Source organism: Suricata suricatta, chromosome 9, assembly GCF_006229205.1.
Source record: "Suricata suricatta isolate VVHF042 chromosome 9, meerkat_22Aug2017_6uvM2_HiC, whole genome shotgun sequence".
Taxonomy (NCBI): Eukaryota; Metazoa; Chordata; class Mammalia; order Carnivora; family Herpestidae; genus Suricata; species Suricata suricatta.
Genome location: NC_043708.1, coordinates 38,844,180 through 38,861,745, shown reverse-complemented (window position 1 = coordinate 38,861,745; position 17,566 = coordinate 38,844,180). Strand labels below are relative to the sequence as shown.

Below are 17,566 nucleotides of genomic sequence, written 5' to 3'. Positions count from 1 at the left end.
CTCCCAGCCTGTTATTACGCAGGTGAAAATGGCCTGCCTCGTCCTAGTCTCCCTCGGCCCACACGAGCCCCCGGCCTGCTAGTGGCAGGCCCAGATTAGGGGATGTGCCAAATCCACTTGAGTCTTCCTTGAATCCAAGAAGCAGATGAGCAGGTAGAAAGCAGTCCCCAGCTGAAGCGTGACTGATTAGGCAAGCTGCCCTCCCAACTCCTAAAGTTAAGCCCGGGTTGGCGTCTTGGGACCCAAGGCATAGAAAGGCCAGGGTTCTGAGGGTGACCGGGCTCAGCTCCGGAGGGGATGTGGGTCTGCGCGGGGAGGGGTGACGATGGGTGTTGACAGAGGGAGACAACTGCAACCGCGAAGTTAAATGCTGCGTTCTTAAAATCTGTTGTTTCCAGAGCGGGGCTGAGCATAGTAGAGTACAGGAAAAGAACTCTGAGGAAAGTCCCAGAAAAACGCTTACTAGACCTCATCCTTAGCAGCACCCGAAAGAAAACAGGATGTCACTAGGCAGGACAAAAAGCAGCTACGCTTCCTTTCAGAAACACTGAGACAAAGCCATACAAAGCTGTCTGCGAGGTCTATTTTATTTGAGAACGCGGACATCTCAAAAACCTTGCCTCTTTTTTTTTTTTCCTTTACAGCGTCTCTGACAAGGTGGAACATACATGAAATAAACCAAAACTCAGCGGAGTTGGCTTATAATGTATCATTCCCATATTTTGACTCATCTTTTTCAAACAAAATGTGTGCCCTATTGGTTCATGAATGGTCTATAAAATAATGAACCTGGGGGAAACACAAGGTTCAAGCCAACACACAGGGTAGAAGAAAAAGGCTTATCCACTGCTTCTTCTCTTAAAAAGGTAGGGCTAGAACTACTTGAGGCTTTGTGGGGTTGCTAGGCCACCAAAGGCCCATCAAGGGTCTCCTACCTGTTGATTTTTATATTCAAAGGCTATTCAGATGCTCCTCAAAAATGCTGAAACTTAAAAGCCTAAATTCTGTACAACTCTTTGTTCTTCTAGTACACTATTGTTCAAAAGATGTTCCGAAACAATCAATTAGAGAAAATGTACTCACTCATAGACCTACTGGTCTGGCCTACTAGTGCCAGATGTCCCTGGAGATGTAATTGTCACAAAAGTTCTACATTACTAGAATCTTCAAAAATTATGATGGACATGTTCATTATCTTGATTACGGTGATAGCTTCACAGGTGTATACATACTTCAGAAATTATCAAATTGTTTACTATAAATATGTGCAACTTACTGGATATCTATTTTACATCAGTAAAGCTACAAAAAGTGACCCCCTCCAACAACAACCAAAAAATTCTGGCTTATCACGAATCATCATGAGTTTTGAAATCTTTCCATGAGAAAAACAAGCCTGTTTAAGAAATTTTTAAGATGAAAAGCTATTCCACCATGGTCTTTCCATGGAGTTTAATCCTGTTGTGTAATCAGGGGGCACTTGTGAGATTTTTTTCAAATCTATTGTTTAGAACCCCTTGAAGCCACAGAGATACCAGATGGGAATTTCTCAGTTTCATTATTGATAACATGCCAAGAACACAGAAAACTCTAATGCTTTACCATTAAGTGGTTATTGATGGCTACTGAATATTTGAGAATTGTTCTGGTAGGGGAGTTACATACAGAATTACACAGAGTATGCTATTTTGTTTCCCTGAGAAACATTCATGAAAGTCGTCAGTGAAAAACTGGAATGGTAATGCAAGCCTCTTAGCTTCCTTGTGCCCAAATAGGTAAAGAATTTGGGGATATTATTCTAATTATTTTCCATATTTCATCCGATGTTGATCAGTACTCTAATTGAGAATGTGAGGAGGAAATAGCCAGTGAAGTATATTTAGATTTTACTTGTTAAAGGAAATTGAAATTTTCCATTGTGATTGAAAATTTCAATTTACATTTCCAATTTAATGGAAATTTTATTTTGATAAATGATTCTATCTTGCCTTGCTGAAAAGAGGTGCATTTGCTGTTTTGGTTTAAGCAATTTTGACAACTATCTTTATGTTTTAGGTTCCACCTCTGGATATACACAAGCCATCATCTATTTGGGTGAAGAAATCTTAAGGTTTGTGCTTTGTGTGGTTTTTTGGTAAGTTTATTTATTTATTTTTGAGAGAAAGACATAGAGTGAGCAGGGGAAGGGCAGAGAGAGAGGGAGAGAGAGAATCCCAAGCAGGCTCTGCACTGTCAGCCCAGAGCCTAATGTGGGGCTCAAACTCACAAACCTGACCTGAGTGAAAGAAACCAAGAGTTGGATGGTTAACTGACCAACCCACCCAGGCGTCCCTCAGGTTTGTGCTTTGGTATGAAATTACCAATGTTCACCAACACTATATTTGCACCTCTGCAGACTGACAAAGCTTGACTAATATGAAGATTTATAGGCATAGTACAGTCAACTGTGGAATTTCAGGGCTTGCATAGTTGCTCTAAGTTATGAATTGCTCTAACATGCTTTTGAGACAAAAAAAATAAGGTTGGCACTTTAAAAAAATTTTTTTATGTCTTTTATTTATTTATTTATTTATTTATTTTTAGTTTTTTTTTTTTTTGAGAGGCAGACAATGCGAGCAGGGGAGGGTCAGAGAGAGAGGGAGACACAGAATCTGAAGCAGGCTCCAGGCTCTGAGCTGTCAGCACAGAGCCTGATGTGGGGCTCGAACCCACGAACTGTGAGATCATGACCTGAGCCGAAGCCGGATGCTTAACCGACTGAGCCACCCAGGCGCCCCAATGCCTTTTATTTATTTTTGAGAGACAGAGAGAGACAGCATGAGTAGAGGAGGGTCAGAGAGAGAGGGAGACACAGAACCTGAAGACAGGCTCCAGGCTCTGAGCCAGCTGTCAGCACAGAGCCCGACGCGGGACTCGAACCCACGAACTGTGAGATCATGACCTGAGCCGAAGCCGGCCGCTTAACCAACTGAGCCACCCAGGCGCCCCAGGTTGGCACTTTTAAAGGATTCTGAGCAAGAAAAACTGAGACAAAAGAACTGTCAGGTTTTGTCTTCCACTATTGTTTTTGGAAAAGAAGTTTTGTTCACTATTTCAAAAGTCGGAATCTATTGAGGAGCATTTATTTAACAGTAGCTTCTTAACTTAGACCAAACCTTATATCATGGGGACAGGGAACGGGGGGTATGCAAAAAGAGCACTACAAGTAACAAACTTTAACCAAGATGAAACCCTTTCCAGCTTCAATATTAAAGTTACGTTAAGAGTTCTGTGCCTCAGTTTTCCTAACTGTAACCTGGATATTTTAATAGTATCTTCTGCACAGGGTTTGGGGGGGCACATCAAATGGGTTGACATAAGTAGGTATATTATTAAGCTATAATAGCACATGGCAGATTATTTCTGGAAAATGACATAATGACAAAAGTTCTGCCTAGGTATTTATATTTGCAAAAATCAAAGAGTCAAAGCCAAAGAAAGCATTCATTTCAAACAAATTTAAAGGCATTTAAATCAAAGTAGATGAGAAATGTTCCCCTATATTGAGTGACTATTGGTCTGTTTCTACTTGTAAGTCCTATAATTCTGAAAAGCAAATCTTACATAAAAATAAATATACTTCAATGGATCTTGTTTTTATTATTTTAGAGAGAGATCATGAGGGAGAGGGGCAGAAAGAGGGAGAATCTTAAGCAGGTTCCACACCCAGCGTACAGCCTGACATAGGTTTGATCCCACAATCCTGGGATCATGACCTGAACCAGAATCAGGACCCAGATGCTCAACCAACTGAGCCACCCAGGTGCCCCCTTCAAAGGTTCTTTCAAGTAGTTGGGCAAAACACACACAAGTACATCTCAACTTGGAATAGCCTATATCAGGAATGGCAAATAAAATTCATTGACTGATTAGTAATGAATGCTTGGGGCCCTGTGCTGAAAGTCTTAAGCCATGTTTAGATTCAGTAAGAAAAAGTGCCTAGAAAGATAAGCAATAGCTACATGTAGGCAACTGAAGGAGATGTGGCAACACATACCAACTATTTGCCTTCTGTGGCTTATATATGTTTATTAGCACCCAAGCCAAGGCTCTACTTTTGTAACTTTTTAGAAAAGAATGCAACTGTGGAGTCACTCCCATTGACTTAGTAAGATAAAGCATTTGACTCAAGATGAGACTCATTCTGCTGCCTCAGATTTTTCTGAAATCATTGTGTGTGGGGTTGAATCAAAGCTTATTTTATCTATAGCGTCTAGGTCAATTTGCAACATGTTTTTACTCTACCTCCATGGGTGGAAGCTCTTGAATTTTATATGGAAAAGAGTTCTCCATTTCCTTCTACAATGAAAGAATATTTAGACTGAAACTAATTTATAGAGACCATAGGCTGGTGCACAAGACAGCTGTGTTTTCTCCAGGAGACCACTACAACACTCACAAATGTCTCACAACACATTCAGAACACTCTAGGCTCTTCTGTCCGTAGGAAGGGGCTACTGTTACTTACCTCTGCCATCTGCAGGGATAACATATAGATGCTTCTACTGTCCTCCAACAGGAATGAAAAGAAGAGAATTGACCACTTTTCACTAAACCCAGTTTTGGTTTCCTTATAGAATTCGTGCATTTGAATAAAACTGTGAAGTTTTTTTTATTTCTTTGAATGAAACCATGAATTAGGAGGTCTGTAACATGAAGTCTCCATGCATAGGACTCACAAAACACCTTTTAAGATACTCTGAGCTTGAGAGCAAACCAAAGTATACACGATGGAGGTAAAATGAATAGTTTTTTGCAATTTGCAAACATCTCATTGAGTACACACACATGCATACTTTTAATTTCTAAAATCTGATGAGAGATATGGTATCTCACAGTAAGTTTTTTACTTATGTGATGACCAATGATAGGAGATTTCAAATGTGCTTCTTGGTAATTTGTATTTATTTGTTTTAATAGTAGCTTTATTGAGATATAATTTGCATGCAATATAATTTAAAGTGTCTAATTCAATGATTTTAAGTATATTCACATAGTTCTGCAGCCATTTCACAATCAACTGGAAAACATTTTCATCTCTCCAAAAATAAACTTCATGTCCATTAGCAGTCACTTTCCATCCCCACTATCTAAATCCAGTCCTAGGCAATCACTAATCTACTTTCTGACTCCATAACTTTGCCTATTCTGGACATGAAATCATACAATATGTGCCCTTTTGCTTCTTTTCCTTAGCATAATGTTTTTAAGGCTCACTTATGTTATAGCACAGATCAGTACTTTATTCCTTTCTCTTATATGGATTCCCCTCCACTCAATGGATATATTATAATTTGTTTAACCACTCATCAGTTGATGGACATTTAGGTTGTTTCTACTTTGGGGCTATTATAAGTAAAGCTGCTATAAATGTTTCTGTATAAGTTTTTTTTGTGAGCACATTTTCTTTTATCTTGCATAGGTACCTACAATAAGAATTGCTGGGTCTCTATGTTTCATTCTTTGAGGAACTGTCGATTTTTTTAAATTTTGTTTTCCAAATTAACTGCTCTATTTTAAAATCCTGTTGGCAATGTATAAAGGTTTCAATTTGTCCACCTCCTTCTCAACACTTTTCATTATCTTCTTTTGTTTTTTTTTAACTACAGTCATCCTCGTGGGTGTGAAGTAATATCATATTGTGGTTTTGATTTGCATTTCTCTGATAGCTAATGACGTTCAGCATCTTTTCTTGTGCTTATTGGCCATACGTTTATCTTCAGACTCTGGAAAAATGTCTATTCATTCCTATGCTTATTTTGGAATTGGATTCTTTTTCTTTTATTATTTAGTTGAAAAAGTTTTTTATAATTTTGGATACAAGTCCAAAATTTATCAGATATGTGATTTGCAATTTTTTTTCTCCGAGTCTATGGATTGTCTTTTTCACTTTCTTGATGGTATCCTTTGTAGCACAAATGTGTTTACTTTTTATGAAGTCCAATTCATCTATTTTCCCTTTTGTTGCTTATGGTTTGGTGCCATAACTAAAAAACCATTGCCTACTCTCAGGTCAAAAGATTTACAGCTACATTTTCTTCTCAGATTTTCATAGTTCTACATTTTATGTTTAGGTCTTTCATCCATTTTGAGTTAATTTTTATAAATCAGGTAGGTAATTTATCATTCTTATTTTGTGAATTGCCTTTTGTGTCCAGTGTTTACTTTTCCAATCAGTTATTTTTCCTTAAATATTTTTAAATGCTCCTTGCGTTGTATTTTTGTCATTTATGTTGCAAATATTCATCACATTTTATTGTTCAGGGATGATGAGCAAACCAAGGTTCTGAACAACCTTCAGAGATTTTGTCAAAGTCACATGGCTAAAGCAGCTGTTACTAACATCTAAGTCTTCTGACTCTATGACTTAAGCTCTCCAAATTTAAAGTCCTCACATAGTATAATCAGTTTTTCAGTTTGCACATAGTATGTCATTGACAAGAACTAGGCAGAGCTCTTATACCAATACAGACCACAGGGGATTTCAAGATTAGTAATTACAGACTACATCCAAAGTATTCTGAGTCTGAAGCAAAACCATCAGCATGAAGACCAGGAGGAGAAAGGTACTGGTTGCCGGTGTGGAAGTCAGAACCCTGGACAGCTCAGTAGGAACATTAGGCAAAACCAGTTTTCTTCTAACTTTAAACTATAATTACTGAAACTCCAGTTTCATGGTTGGGCCATAATTATGGGGTTAGTTCCAATTTAAAGGCCACTGGTCTCATTTATATGACCCCAATCAGGCCTGGAGAAAAGATGCCCATAGCATCTTCCAAGAGTCTGTAGTCTTTATGAACTGGCATGGCCTCATCTTTGAGCCTGATAAATACGTTCAGAAATCCCAGATCCCTGGGCTTCTTGGGGGTTAGTCAGTCTGAAGAGAATTTTTTTCTCTCTTTGTTTGGAGCTCTTTATCCTTAAAGCTGCTTTTCCATCAAAGTTAGGGACTGGCAGGAACTCCACTGTAAATGGGGTCCTGAAACATTACTTGGCAAAAACTTAAGTTTACATGAAAGTTCCAAGAAGAGTTGAGGGGAATACTGATGTAAAGGTGCTCAGAGCCAGGGCCATATATACTGTAACACAAGTTTGACCACTGGTGTCATAGAGCAGATGGGACCACACAAAACTCTGTGGCTCAGAATCACTAAATTCTATTCCTGAAACTAATATCACATTGCATGTTAACTAATTGGTGATGATCTGAAATAATGTTATTCTTTAACAGAATTATGACTTCCTGCACAGCTTAACTGTGGAGACTTTAGAAAGATCTTTCTGCCAAAAGTTGCTCCTACTCTAGCCTGTAATTGGTATTGGATATTCAACATTTTGACTTCATAAGTGTGTCAAGTCAGTACTGTTGTAAATGGCAGTATCCCCAGAAGTGGAAACTCAGCATTCATAGTACTGACATCTCATAGTGAATTTACCTGACAGCTTTACTAAGCTTAGCTTAGATTTTGATAAGGAGAGAGGTCAAGAGCCAAAGCATTCTGCCCTGCCCAGGGAAGACAGTACACAGAATTGTAGAGGCATACCCTTCAGAGTCAGAGGAACATACCTAACTTATTCAGGGCTGAATTCATTTCAACAAACTATAACCCTGCTCACCAAGCCTTGCAGATTGTAATACTGTAACTGAAGTTATCTCTGGGATTCTGAAAACATTTATTTTCTTTAAACTTTTTTCATCTTTTCCAAATACTTTAAGAAAAAGAAAGTTATATTAAATGTCTCAAAGTTAGACAGCCAGCATCTTTTGCATACTAGTAAGTTTTGCTTATAAATTTTTCATATACGATAATTTTAAGCATCAAGAATCAATTCATGAAAGGAGTGCTACAGGCTCTTGGTAAGCCAGAGGAAAATAAGGATTATGTATTTAATGGCATTAAGAAAACCCCATCTTACCTTTCAATGAGCAAGCATCTCTAATACCTAACTTCAAATTTTGCTACATGCCCCAAAAGAAAACAAACCATGAAACTACATACATAGTAAACTATCAAATGAATTTTTTAAAGCCAAAGGTTTATAAGCTATTTGTAGGAAGAATGATATCAAATGGTTGACTACTTGTAATCTGATGATATTGCCCCTTTTGCACAGTCATCTATGAAACTGGAACTTTCTACAGGCTGTGGAACATGCTTATTGAACAATTCCACCAACACAATTTATCCAATAGACACTTTCTTCATTTGTTCATTTATAAATGTATTGAATACTTCCTCTATCTGTGAGGCTAAGACAGGCTATGCTGTAGTAAAGCATTAATTTTGAAATTTCAGAGGCTTAGATGCACAACTAGTACAGTTCAGAGGGAGCCCTGATCTACACGATCAGGGACTCAGACATAGAAGTTCCACCAAGTTGTAGCTGGAACACATGGCCTTGTAAACTGTCACAGAAGGATAAGAAAGAGTGGAGAATTCTCATATGTTCCTAAATATGTCAAACTCCAAGTGTTACACATAACTCCTTACAGAGTACTTGCCAGAACTAGTTATCTGCCCCAAGTCTAATGGTAAAGGATATTGGAAAATATAAAGAAGTACGTGGAATTTCTGGTGGGTGGGTCCAATCAAATTTGTTCAAATGTTTATATCAGGAACTTTGGGAATATAAAGATGAATCAGTTTTTCAATATGTGTATAATCAAATCATGGAGATAATAAAATTAGCATGTGAATAATCAAAATCCGAAGCAGAGGGTAATAGCACTAGGGAAAAGGCACAGATAAAGTGATATGGTAAATAGAAAATATAAAGATTACTGCTATCTAGAGGTCAAGAAAAGCTATATGGGGTAAGTATTTGAGCTAGGCGTTGAAAGTTGTAGGATTTGGGGGCGCCTGGGTGTCTCAGTTGGTTGGGCCTCCGACTTCGGCTCAGGTCAGATCTCACATTCGTGGGTTCGAGCCCCGCGTCAGGCTCTGTGCTGACGGCTAGCTCAGAGCCTGGAGCCTGCTTCCTGTTCTGTGTCTCCTTCTCTCTCTGCCCCTCCCCCTCTCATGCTCTGTCTCTCTCTGTATCAAAAATAAATAAACCATTTTAAAAAATAAAAAAAAAGAAAGTTGTAGGATTTGTACATGAGGAGCTGATGACTAGAGATCATTCTAGTCTAAGAAACAAAGGCATGGAAGAGAGAAATTATAGGACACTTATAGAAAAGAATGAGTCTGTTTTTCTAGAGCAGAGGTTTGGCAAAGTGAGAAATAAAAATAGAAAAATTTGTTGGGCTCAGATTGTGAAGGAACTAGAATGCTATATTAAGATGCTTAGATTTTTTTTTTAATAGTTAAGAGTCTTAATGAAAGGTATGACATGTTATTCAGCAAAAGAAAGTAACAACTCAAATAGTTTGGAAGGAAAGAAAATTAACAGTAGAAAGGTCAGCTATCAGGCTACTAATGTTGTTTTGATGAAAGGCACTGAGAAAGAGGAAATAATAATAGAAATGAAGGGGCATATATTAAAAATATTTCAATCAACAGAATCTGATAGGATTAAACATGGAAAGAATAAATAGTGACCCAAAGGCCTAGAATTTGGGGGATGGAGAGTTCATAGATATCATTAACAGGAATTTTAAAAAACACAGGAAGAGTAGCTAGTTGTGGAAGAATAATTAGTTAATGTTTGGCCATACAGAATTTAATGTGCAGATGAGAACAGGTTAAGGTGCCTATCTGGATACTGAAATGTAAAAGGTCAAGGTCAAGGCTGGTGATTCACATTGAGGTGTCACCTGGGTAGAGAGGATATTCCAAGTCATACAGTTGTATAGGTATACCAGGGGAACCAGTAGAGGGCTAAGAAGCAGGCCAAGAACATATCCTTAAGAAACAAATATTTAGGGGTGTCTGGGTGGCTTAGTTGGTTAAACATCCAACTCTTGGTTTCTGCTCAGGTCCTCATCTCAGTTTGTGGGTTCAAGCCCTCTATTGAGCTCTGCACTAACAGCATGGAGCCTGCTTAGAATCCTCTCTCCTTCTCTTTGCACCCCTCTCTCTGCCCACTTGCTCTCGCTCTCTCTCTCTCTCTGGAAATAAACATTAAAAAAAGAAATAAATTTTTAAGAGTCCAAAGAAGAAACAACATCCAGTGAGGCAGAGGGAGAGCACAGTCAAGGGAGGAGTTTCAAGGGTGGGCACCTTCAATAATATTTCATGACTGATGGTGATGATAACTCAATTGGCAACTGAATTTCACCATTGAATTTGGCCACTGGAAAGGAAGGGGGTAAAGATGACACTTGCTTAAAGAAACAAAATATTAAGGGAAGTTGTGGCCTTTTGGAAAGGGGGAGGAAAAGTATATAGGCTAGGGGGAAAGATAAAATGTAGAAAGAAAAATTGTAGATTTAAGAAAAGGAGAAGATATTGAAGAGGCCGATGGATAAGGATAGAATCAGCATCTGGTTCTCCTCATCTGCTATACTCCTCACCCAAAAGAAGCTCTCATTATTCTTGCCTATGTCTTAAACCATTTTATCTGGACCCAGCATAATTCCACTTTCTGGTCTGTTCCTGCCTCTCCTGGGATCTGACTGCTTGCCTGTAGCCTTGAAGGCCTTTCCTTGCTGTGGGCACTTGATACTTATCTCCAATGCTGACATTGGTTTTCTTCTCTGTCTGCACCTCATACACACCCCTATAATTAAGCCAGCCCTCATCTGGCTGTAGGAAACCACCCTATCCAATCTAGTCTCTCCATAAGACCCCAACCTGGTAGAGGCCCTTGAGAACAAGGATTAAATTTAGAATGTAGGAAATTGAATTCTTTTTCAGAAGTAGAAAAGAGAATACAAGGGAGATGAATACTGAGAAAAAGTTTGAGGTGGAGATGAGGGAGGCTTCATGTTAGAGGGCTTGTACTTTTCAGTGAAGTAGAAGACAGTCATCTTTAAAGCATGAAGGTGGCAATAGCAGAGTTTCTGAAGGATAGGAAAGGTTGCATGTAAGCAATCTGTCATTTGTATTGTTTTTTCCAATCGACTTATATTATAATTTCACAGCACATTATTACTCAGATCTGCTAGACTCTAATTCTTCAAATGGAGAACTCCAATGTTATCAAAGAGCTTTCTGACTGCTTTTTACCAAAGGCATTCTAATATTTCTCTCTCTCGAAGGCAAGTGAATAATCAACATAAGATTTCATTGAAAAAGCATTGTAAGATATTCTGTTTCTAAAAGTTCCTCAATAATTCCAGTGGAGTTAAATTGCACAATAGTTATCCCACTGCTTCTAAATCTTAGTATAAATCATTAATCGAAACAAACAAAGTGTGTGAAATTGACTGGGATTGGAATGGTTAGGGGTTCTGAAATCAGGCAGGATTTTATTTCCAATTGTGTTGCATACTGGCAGTATAGTACAGCAAGAAAAAGCAGAAGGGCATGGTGGCATCAGACTTCCTGGGTCCAAAACTACCTACTCAAGGCAAATAATTCCTCTAAAACATTAGTTTTTACTTTTTATTAAAAAAATTTGGGTTTTTTTTTTACTATTTTTAAATAGTTTATTGTCAAATTGGTTTCCATATAACACCCCGTGCTCTTCCCCACAAGTGCCCTCCTCCATTACCACCACTACCCTTCTCCCCACCCCTCCCTCTTCAGCCCTCAGTTCGTTTTCAATATTCAATAGTCTCTCATATTTGCATCCCTCTCTCTCCCCACTCTCTTTCTCCCTTCCCCTCCTTATGGTCCTCCTGTTTCTCCTGTTAGACCTATGAGTGCAAACATATGGTATCTGTCCTTCTCCACCTGACTTATTTTGCTTAGCATGACACCCTCGAGGTTCATACACTTTGCTACAAATGGCCAGATTTCATTCTTTCTCATTGCCATGTAGTACTCCATTGTGTATATATACCACATCTTCTTGATCCACTCATCAGGTGATGGACATTTAGGCTCTTTCCATGATTTGGCTATTGTAGAAAGTGCCACTATGAACATTGGGGTACATGTGCCCCTATGCCTCAGCACTTCTATATCCCTTGGATGAATCCCTTTTTGAGAGAGACAGAGTGCAATCTGGGGAGGAGCAGAGAAAAAGGGAGACACAGAATCTGAAGCAGGCTCCAGGCTCTGAGCTGTCAGCACAGAGCCTGAAGCAGGGCTTGAACCCACAAGGGTGAGATTATGACCTGCGCCGAAGTCAGACGCTTAACTGATTGAGCCATCCAGGTGCCCCAACTCTCAGTTTCTAATATCTGTAATATTGATGTTATAACCTATAAAAGAGCAGTCATAATGTAGACCTCATAGGATTATTGTGAACATTACATGAAGTGGGTGATATATTTAGGGTTAAGAGCATGAGCTCTGCAATCAGGCTACTTTAATTTGGATACCAGCTCTGCCAGTCTGGCTGTGAGGCTTTAGGTGAAGTACTCTCTGCATCTCCGTTTTCTCAACTCAAAAATGGGAATAATAGGGGTGCCTGGGTGGTTCAGTCGGTTAAGCGTCTGACTTCAGCTCAGGTCGTGATGTCCCAGTTCATAGGTTCAAGCCCTGCTTCTGGCTCTGTGCTGACAGCTCAGAGCCTGGAGCCTGCTTCAGATTCTGTATCTCCCTCTCTCTGCCCTTCCCCTGCTTGCACTCTGTCTCTTTCTGTCTCTCCAAAATAAATAAATGTTAAAAAAAATTTTTAATGGGAATAATAGTATGCTCTTCACAGAGCTGTTGTGAAGATTGACTGACATGATAATATAAGGCACTTAACATAGTGTGTAACATATAGTGAGCTCTTTATAAGCACTATTACTATGATATAGTCAGCACAGTGCCCAACGTATAGTCAGAACTCAATAAATGGTTTCAAATTACTCTAAAGGTAATGTTTTTAGTGTCTCTCCAAGATGACTCTCATCCAGTCATAAACACTGGTTTGCCTAAAGTCTGATTGACAATGCCAGCATTCCAACTACCTCTAGTGGAATATCTTTTTACACAGTTTCAGGAAGTTGGACTTCGAAATTAAATTATGTTAGAAACAAGGATGCATTTAACACTGCACATGAGCATATATATATATATGTATGTATGTAAATGTATATATCAAGCATGAATGCTCTCAAGACTTTAAGTAGCTGCTCTAACATGAACAAAAAGGTGAAATCATTTCAAGTTGAAGAAACACTATAAAAACCAGTGAATGCAGAGCCGCAGGAAACGATGCCCTGGCTTGGTTAGGAAACAGCAGTGCTGGCTGACCATCTAGGCCCACTGCCAGGAGAGCCGCTGTGAAAGAGTGTTGTGACGATGGATACATGTTGACCAAGAGTTATTTTGGTTCTGTAAAAATGAACTTCTTCCTATATGCTGCATTGAACAGGGTAGCATTAAGTTCTTGGATATCTTTTTCTCACTGATTTATATGGACATTTTAGCAGTGACTAGCACATAGTAGTTATTTAAAATATGATGGCTGTATCAATGGATGAAGAAATGTGGAGTACCAGTAGAAGACACGTTGGGGATTCTTTGGACTAAGCAGAGTCACCTCCTTCAAGGGAGACTGCTCCTCCATTCCAACCCTGAGATATCTCCACCAGGCACCTCAAAATCTTGTAACATACTGGGTCCTGGCTTTGACCAAGATTTTTCTTCTGGTGATGGACTGCTTTAGATTTCAGCTTTCAATCCCTGCTTGTCCTGGTTTCTCCCTCAGATGTGGCTTCAATTCTGGTGACTTGCCCTTTCCTAGTTTCATTTCAGCTTTCTTTTACTTTGCAAGTCTCCACCCACTTCCCAGTTATATCTAACTCATTGGTTCCCACTTCTTGGCTTTCTGCTCTCAACATCTGTCACCCATGGGATAGAGGCTTTTATGAATCTCTGATACCTGAAAGCTCTGAAGTTAACCTCATGGGTTAACTGTCAATAGTGCCTACTCTGCCTACTCTGCAAATATGCATAGAGGAATACCACCCCCAGCTCAAGGCTATGCAGAAGGTCACAGCATTCCTAAGTATTTTGAAAACTGAAGTCCATCACCTAATTCTCTTGTTTCTCTTATTGCGGGAAGCCATTTTCTGACCTCACTAAAGTTGAGAAAACTCCTTGTGAGGTAAGGCAGGTTTGCAAGGCGGGGGCCTCCCACCATCAGATGGCGACTGATGTCTATCCCCCACTCAATTATTTTTGCTTGAGCACTGACCCCCAGAGTGGCTTGTTGACTGGTATCAGGAGTGACTTGTCCCCTTATTCTGGCCCTGAAATGCTGATTGCACTTTGCGAAGGAACTTATAGGAATTTCTTCTTTTGTCTTTATGGGAGCAAATATTACATTTCCTGAGAAACCTGTTTTTCTTCCCCTCAAGAAAACAGGCTATTGACCCCTGCTCACGAAGAACTAAGTTTTGCCTTTGCCATGCTAAAAACATTGCCTTGTATTTGAGTGCTAAAGATAACTTCCTTCCCCATTTCATAAACATCTAAGTCACCTACATCAATCACTATTGATAAAGATCATGCATGAGTTTTCTGCCAATCTATGTTCTAGGAAATTTTTACACACCAAAGAATTTGTCATCAAAAATCACTGTCTAAGAAAATTGCCACTTCTGTTTTGTACCCCCTACATTTTTTCCATAATAAAGCTGACTCTCCAGTCAGTGCAGAGATGCCTACTTGCTGATCAGAAAGAAATTCGAGGATCTCTCACTCTCCCTCTCGCTGACACGGTCCATCCTTCAGGGAGCCCTGGACCTGATGGAGCTGGACTCTAGCATCTTATAATATTTCTCCTTATCCATCCAAATACATTTGAAAGAAACATGAGACTCTGTCCAGCCTCTTGGCATGGCTTTAGTTTTAGCCAAAATCTTTGACCTATAGACTTAAGCACAGGTGTCTTAAAGTTTAGACTTCCTCATAAACCACTAAGTCAGGAGGGTTAGAGATAAAAAAACCTCTAGTCCTAATAAGCATAGTTTCCTGGTTGGCTATTTTGGGTAACCCACAGCGTAACTGTGGTGGATTTGGAAGAATGCCTAAAAGTGGTGACTGGGTCTGGAAGTTTCAATGGTAATACCAGAACTATAGCTAGTCTTGGCCTCAATCACTAATTTCATTTAGTTTACTCAGTTTGGACTAGAATAAAGCCATTCTAAATTAGTTTCAGGAGGTTCTCAATAGTCAGTCCATTTAGGCCACCTAAGTGGAAATAGCTATGATTCTGTGCAGATTACTGTGCCTACTGACTGAAGCTGATCCAATGTCCCATTAAATACCAGCTCAGGTATCTTCACTATTCTCAAACTTGGTGACCTCCTTAAGGATCACCTTAAACTGAGGCACTTCCATTAACCTGACTCCAACCTTTCTCTTTCTCTTTGCACTTGGACAGGTGAGGCACTATGCCATTTACAAGCCCTCAGTGAAGAAAGAGGAAGTAATGAACTCTGGAGTAATGAGGCAATTATCAAAGGATGAATCTCATTATGGAACAAACTCAGCACCTGCATCTATCAATCTACATCCTCCAAAAGTTCTACCAACCTATGTACTTTCAGGAACCATAAATTTTGCCTTATAACTAGAGACCACATCTATTTTTATACAATGCTATCCCCAATGTTACTGTATTAAAAATAGTCCATGGAGCTCCATGCCCATTGCATTCTATGTGAATGACATCCCAGAAACCAAATAGTGCTGCAGCCTTTGTTGCCCCAGTGAAGTTGAAACCATTAGTGGCTGACTTGAGAAACCAGATACTCATGATAACTTCAGTTTTACTAAAAATGTCTAATTCTTGGTGTAATATATATTTCTCTTTTCCCTATAAGTTTCAGAATTTGTGGTCCAACTTAGACCAGGCACTCTGCTCCCCTAGAGAGGTCTATGGTTTTCCTGGACTCTGTCCAGAAACCAGCAGCCAAGTAGTGCGTTCCTGAGATATGCTGGAAGTATCAATACTTCCAGTGCACTTGGAGTACGATAGAAGCTGCCATCTTGGTGCTGGGAGCCCTGGTTCTAGTGGGCTGTGTTCATCCCTCCCAGAATGCAGATGTGGAAACTTGGAGACTTCCCAACCAGTCTGTGAAAGTGCCCCAACTAGAGATCACCATCTTTTGATACATGCTGGATTGAGGTACAATTACATTCTGGATGATTGTCTCATAACTCCAAGGACCTGGCCAACTCTCTTATGACCTTGAATTGCTGCTAGCAATACTAGCTCTTTGTTGAGCTGAATTAATCAGAATATGATACTCTAAATGTCAGTTCTCTGGAATCATCTCCCCTTGAGACATCAGGGATATATGTGCATTAGGCATGTATATATATATATATTTCCCTATCCTGACTTCCAAACTTACCAAACTGCTTAAGGAAAATAAGCCAAGCATCATAAAAGACCCAAAAGGATTTGAAAATCACAAAGATGATCCACCCTTTGTCTATTTTAGTACACCCAGACAATCAGGGTCTTTTCTCCTCCAAGCACATGTTCTTAATGCTCTGTAGAAAATATTCCCCAAAGTATACTCTAGAAACTAACAACATCAGAATCACTTGGTATTTTTACTTAACATGCTTAATCCTAGGCCCTACCCCAGACCTACTGAGTCAGATTCACTGGAAACAGGCTCAGAAATATGCAATTTAAATAAGGCCCTCAAGTTATTCTTATATCCCCTAAAATCTGAAGACTGTAGCTGTAGCAGCATCCTTCTTAACTCAGCCCTGACTCATCATTTTCAGAAATCTATTCTACAAGTTTACCATTCTCCATCCCCTGTCCCACCCAACCATCCAAAATTCTATAATACAGGAGAGGAAGTTCTTGACCACTAAAAAAGCATAAAGCCCAAAAGAATTATTTGGAAATAGACCATGTTTCTAAGAATGACAAAAACAAGCTGTTGCAACCAAGACCAAGATTCAGGTGTCTAAAGAATAAGCCAAAGGTCCATTCATTGGTTCTCAGTCCCTCCTGGGGCCAAAGGCAGGGCAGGCCAGGTTAAGCAGGGACTGGAGCAAACCATGGCCAAAGTGTAGTCAAGTAGGTCAAGGAGAAGTGTTGGTAGCTAGGAACTCAGAAAGACTGGTGGAGCTGAGAGCATTAAACACTGACAAGGAGTGGAAGAAATGTGGATGGATATTTAAAGTAAGGTATAGTGCTAGAAAAGCTAAGACAAAGGAGGTGAGGAGATACTGAGAACAGTTATAGCAAGAAGATATCCCTGACAATACCCAGAAGAATTTAAAAAGCAAGCTAATCTAAAAAGAGAAAGAGAGAGAGAGAAAGAAAGAAGGAAAGAAAGAAAAGAAAAGAAAAGAATAAAGGAAACAGGCTATTCTAATAAAGGCCATGTTACCAGACACATCAAGTCAATGTAAGACAGGCAGTCATATGACATTGGTCAAAGCAGAGCAATTTATATTTTAGGAATCCCGTATTACAGCTTTTAACCTAGTCAGCTCTAATTTCTCACAAAATGAGAAAGGCTTCTAGTAGCTAAGTATATGCCATGATTTATAAGCTGCCTTCTGTT

General features: G+C 39.3%; 1 long non-coding RNA gene across 2 annotated transcripts; it reads left to right on the top strand.

The window, feature by feature from the left end:
- LOC115301796 lies at positions 1-15,839 on the top strand. Of its 2 annotated transcripts, none has more exons than XR_003913295.1 (4): positions 1-22; positions 645-866; positions 2,056-2,110; positions 15,412-15,839. It is a non-coding gene; the product is annotated as an uncharacterized LOC115301796 (long non-coding RNA). The 2 variants fall into 2 exon arrangements; XR_003913294.1 differs by lacking the exon at positions 1-22 and adding an exon at positions 27-153.
- The last annotated feature ends 1,727 nt before the right edge of the window (positions 15,840-17,566 follow it).